Genomic DNA, 6,000 nt, shown 5'->3' with positions numbered 1-6,000 from the left:
CCGGTGCGATTCCGAAAGTAGTTCCAGCTAGTCGTACTTTGGTTTCGAATGGGTATATGAATTTTGTAAAAGGTAACATTCTCCCCTATACACGCCCTACACTGCCACCAGGTAAGCCACCCACTAGTTCTCAAATAAACGCGGATGTTCAACCGAGCGATGATCCTTATAGTGATATGCTAGCTCTATTAGGCTCAATTAGCCTGACTCAGAATCCTTCGAGTCCAACAAAAATTGTGGGAACTGAACCTGTTACACAAGGTATCGCTTCCACCCCTTTCCCCAAATCCTCGGGAGAGACGAGACACCAACATGCTCGTGGAGCAGGTGCGCCTCCCAAAATCAACTTTACGCAGTTGAATACTTCGGCGGCATCCATAATGCCTGAAACAGTTCCTACACCTTCGCAGTTAGCCGCGCGACAAATTATGCCTCGCGATTTACCCCCCTTCGCCGGCGACCCCGCAGATTGGCAATGTTTTTTAGTGCCTTCGTTAATACAAGCGCCGCGTGTGGATACTCAAAGGTGGAAAACCTTGCAAGATTGCAAAGATGTTTAAAAGGTGCAGCATATGAAGCCGTTCGAAGCCGTCTTCTTTTACCCTAATCAGTGCCACAAGTGATCAACACATTGCAGCTACTTTATGGGCTACCGGAGTTGTTGATTAATGTTCTTTTGGAAATTGCTCATTGAGTTTGGAATGGCTGTGCAGAGCCTGTGCGATCATTTGGAAGCTGCGGGCCAGCGAGCTCATCTTACGAATCCTTACCTATTAATGGAACTACCAGAATCCTTACCTATTAATGGTGGACAAGCTACCAGCTCATGTGAAAATGAGTTGGGCGAATTTCATGCAGCAATTTCAAGAATTAAACCTGAAGACGTTTGGTGATTTTATGAGCGGGATTGTCCTTTCAGCCAGCAAAGTGACACTAAATATGGATAGGCACAGCATGAGCGTTTATATAGAAAATACAAAACAGATATCTAGAGGATCAATAAATACCCACGTGAGTGAGCAGGAGCTGCCGAAGGAAGACGAGAAGAGATGTTTCGTTTGTAAAGTTCGTGGCCATCGGGTTTGGGAGTGTGGTGCATTCAAAGCGCTATCTATTGGTAATCGCTGGAAAACAGTTCAAAATTTGGAGCTATGTCGTAGTTGTCTGTGCGCGCACGGACGGAGAAGCTGTCGCAGAACGAATAAATGTGGAATAGATGGTTGCAGTTTCCGTCACCATTCACTACTGCATTCTCAACGCAGTAACCACGCGGGCGGAAATCTATCGCGATGTGTCGACTCAGCCGGAACGCATACGCATCGGATTGCAAATCAGTCGTTATTATTTTGTATCTTTCCCGTGACGCTTTATGGCCCTCAGAAAACAATCAGCACATACGCTTTTCTCGACGATGGATCGTATTTAACGCTTATTGAAGAACAACTGACCGAAGAATTGGGTATTGACGGTAGATCTGCACCACTCTGCCTTACGTGGACCGGTAACGTCTCAAGGCTGGAAGCCGACTCAAAACAATTGGAGCTGACAGTATCGAAAGCTGATGGAAATAGGCGGTTGAAACTGAATGATGTTCGCACGGTTAAAAGACTTGCTCTACCTGGCCAGACCTTACTGATTGACGAGCTGGGTGATGATTTTCAACATCTGAAAGGCTTACCGATTAAAGGATACGAAGCTGCAGTTCCGCGGTGTCAACAATCTGCACCTTACTGTTCCACTTAAAGCGAAAGAGGGGCGGGATAATGAGCCGGTTGCAGTTAAAACACGCCTAGGTTGGTGTGTGTATGGAGGAAACAACGGTTCGACGGCGAGCTCACTCAATTTTCATGCGTGCGAATGTAATAGTGACCGCAAGTTACATGACTTGGTGAAGGACTACTTCACTTTAGAAGAAGTTGGAACAAAACCAGCGATTAAAGCGATTAAAAGAGTCTGCTGAAGACCGAAGAGCAAATCACATCTTACAGGAGACCACTGTACGCACCGGCAAGAGGTATGAAACCGGTTAGCTGTGGAAGTACGATAGGATCGAATTCCCAGATAGTTACGGTATGGCTTTACGCAGGCTGGAATGTCTGGAGCGACGAATGTCCAAGGATCCGTCACTGAGAAACAACCTGAATCAGCAAATCGAGGAGTATAAGCAAAAAGGCTACGCTCACTTACTTAGCGAGGAGGAGTTGAGGGCGGCAGACCCCGAACGCGTCTGGTATTTGCCACTGGGCACCGTAGTTAATCCGAAGAAACCAGGAAAGGTGCGCCTCATATGGGATGCGGCAGCAGCGGTCGACGGGATTTCACTCAATTCCATGCCCCTCAAAGGTCCGGATCAGTTAGCATCATTGGCAGGAGTTCTGTTCCGCTTCCGACAATATGGTGTAGCAGTTTCGGCGGACATCAAGGAGATGTTTCACCAAGTAAAAAAACGTGAATCTGATCGGCACTCACAACGATTTCTCTAGCGAAAAGATCCTTCGGAAGCCCCACAAATCCTTGTAATGAATGTTGCCACATTCGGTTCTACTTGCTCGCCGGCGTCAGCGCAATACGTAAAAAATCGAAACGCGAATGGGTTTGTTGAAAACACCCAAGAGCAGTAAGCGATATTGTGCATAATACTTACGTTGATGACTATCTTGCCAGTTACGAGTCCGAAAAGGAAGCAACAGAGACAGCAACGGTGGTGCGCGAGATTCAAAATGCGGGTGGGTTTCTGCTGCGAAATTGGCAATCAAACAGTACAGATGTGATCCATTCTCTAGGCGAGGTATCGGAAACAAACCACCAACATCTGTTCTTAGATAAGAGTTCAGGTTATGAGCGAGTATTGGGCATGCTTTGGTTGACGGACACAGACGAGCTCAGTTTTTGCACAAAGTTGAAGGACGATGTCCATCGAATTCTGTGTAACGAAATACCTCCCACCAAAAGACAGGTTCTGCGATGCCTCATGAGTTTTTTCGATCCTTTAGAATTACTGGGTTGGCTTTTAGTACACGGAAAGATGTTATTGCAGGATATTTGGCGGGCCGGAGTCGAGTGGGATCAACGAGTGAATGATGAACAAGCGGACCGTTGGTACAGATGGGTTGTGATTCTACAGCAGATATCCTCCATAAAGATTCCCCGCTGTTATTTCATGAAAGCTACTGAAGAAAACAATCGTCAGCTGCAGTTACACGTTTTCGTGGATGCAAGTGAAGTCGCGTATGCAGCGGTAGCGTATTTCCAAACTGTCGATGCAGATGGAACGACACATTGTGTTCTAGTGTCAGCGAAGAACAAGGTTGCACCTCTGAAACCCTTGTCAATACCTAGACTAGAGCTTCAGGCAGCGGCGCTAGGTACTCGTTTAATGCGACATGCACAGGAGTCTCACTCTGTGAAGGTGAACGAGCGGTATCTATGGTCAGACTCATCTACAGTTCTTGCCTGGCTCAAAGCAGATCCTCGTAAATACCGGCAGTATGTGGCTTGCAAGATCGGTGAAACTCTGGCGGTGACTGAAGTAAACGAATGGCGATGGGTTGCATCGAAGTGTAACCCGGCAGATTTGGCAACAAAATGGGGAAGCGGCCCATCTCTAGACGTCGAAGGAGTTTGGTTTAAGGGGCCAGCGATCCTGCAGCACACCGAGGATATGTGGCCGCTATTCATTGTGAAGTTGACATGACGTCAACGTTAATCGATTGCGAACGTTTTTCTAAATGGGAGCGGATGCTTAGAGCAACGGCATATGTCTGCCGATTCGTAAATAATTCAAAGCGAGAAAAGGAAAAAACAATCGGATACCTTACTCAAGAAGAACTCCAACGAGCCGAATCAATCTTGATTGGAATGGCACAACGGCAGGCATATCCTGAAGAAATGGCAATACTTCTATGCAACACAGGACAACCTGAGTCTAAAGTCTTGGATACCCGTAGCCCGTTGTATCGTCTGACACCGTTCGTTGATAGAGCAGGAATTCTTCGAATAGACGGACGAATTGGAGCAGCGAAGCATGTGAGTTCCAATATGAAATTTCCTGCTATCCTACCGCGAAATCACCGGGTAATTATTCTCCTCATCGATGCCTATCACAGGAAGTTCCAACATGCTAATTCGGAAACAGTCGTGAACGAGATAAGACAAGCATATTATGTTCCTCGTCTAAGGACTGCCGTTCGGAAAATCATGATGTTTGGTCTGCAAGATACAGAAAGCAGTTCCTCGTGTACCGCGTATGGCGTCTCTTCCACCTGCCCGACTAGCCACATTTGCTAGACCGTTCACCTACGTCGGGCTAGATTTTTTCGGCCCATTGGTAGTGAAGATAGGGCGCAGTACCGCTAAGCGATGGATTGCCCTCTTCACCTGTCTAACTATTCAAGCGGTGCATTGTGAAGTAGTGTGCAGTCTGTCTACTGATGCCTGTGTCAAAGCTATTCGTCGCTTCGTATGTCGCCGTGGGGCACCTGCAGAGATTTATAGCGACAATGGCACCAATTTCCTGGGAGCTGAATGGATGTTGGTGAAGAAAATTGAGCAAGGTGTGGCCGCAACGTTCACTAGTACCACAACTAAGTGGATTTTCATTCCTCCTTCTTCACCCCACATGGTAGGAGCCTGGGAGCGAATGGTGCGCTAAGTCAAAAAGGCTATGTTGGGTGCTTATAACTACGATCGCAAACTGGATGACGAATCGTTGTGCACTTTTGTAACGGAAGCTGAAAGCATCGTAAACAGCCTTTCACTGACCTATCTACCCTTGGACGCAGAAGAGAATGAGGCCCTGACTCCTAACCACTTCCTGTTAGGCTGCTCAAGTGGAATTCGACAATCTGCCATTGAGCGTACTGGAAACTCTGACGCCATTAGAAAGTCGCTTGATTTGATTAAGCAAGAACTGGATGGCTTCTGGAAAAGATGGATCAGGGAAATGTTACCGACGCTAACAAAGAGAACTAAGTGGTTTGCAGAAGAAATAATGATGTCAGTGGGTGATTTAGTGCTTATCATCGACGACGGAAAAAGGAACAATTGGGTTAGAGGGCGAGTGCTAGAAGTCGTACCTGGTAGCGATGGTAGAATCCGTCAGGCCGTTGTAAAAACTGCGAATTGTTTGCTGCGAAGGCGTGATTAACATCACTCTATCTTGTCAAAATAGAGATCCTTGGCATATTACCTTTCCTACTAACACAACACCCTGATTCCTGTAACGTCTATGAAGGTAGTATGGATTCCCTGCACCTTCTTAAGTAGACGTTGAGATAACATTCCTACTTCCTTTCCCGTAGGACGTGGACCAGGACGTAGGACGGTGGCCAGGTATCGAATGAAAGGCTGAGTTTGCAACTAACATCATCTGTAAGAAGAATACTAGTCCCAAGTTTCTTTCCTGTGACAACAGATGATGTGTTTTTGAAGTTATTATTATTATCACTATATTTATCCTAAGCTAATCATTGTATAGTAGGGTGGGGAATCGTTATATGGAAAAACCGAAATTTGATAGCAGAAAGCCAGAACCAAGTTTTTTTTTTTGTTCTATTTGGGGCCCCAAACAATCCTGAATTTATTGGAAGTCGATTGGTTTTATCTCCGCTTGGCGCATTGCATTTTAATTTTATATGGAGATTTGTATGGAAAAACCAACTTATTTGCATTTTCCAGTCTAAAGAGCTCAAAATGGCTCAAACCATAAATATCATGACTTCATAAGGTAGGTTTTTTGATGCCTAACAACTTGGTCGAAGACACTAAAGAGCTAGGATGTGCCAAAAAAATACAAGAGCTGTTCAAAGTTGAGTATGTCGAAATTTATGTTGCAAGTCATTTTTTCTGCCAACACTGCCAGTGTACCGGCGTCAGTCTGATTTCAATCAGAAGTTACCTCTGAAACACGTTGTAGATTCTACCTACGCCTAGAATATTGACCTAAACTTGTTTGCTTGGTCCAGCTGAGTGTATAAACTCGTTCTGACAGGTTACTTCTGA

This window comes from Wyeomyia smithii, chromosome 3 (genome assembly GCF_029784165.1).
Source record: "Wyeomyia smithii strain HCP4-BCI-WySm-NY-G18 chromosome 3, ASM2978416v1, whole genome shotgun sequence".
In the NCBI taxonomy this organism is placed as follows: Eukaryota; Metazoa; Arthropoda; class Insecta; order Diptera; family Culicidae; genus Wyeomyia; species Wyeomyia smithii.
Note: the sequence above shows the minus strand (reverse complement) of the source record.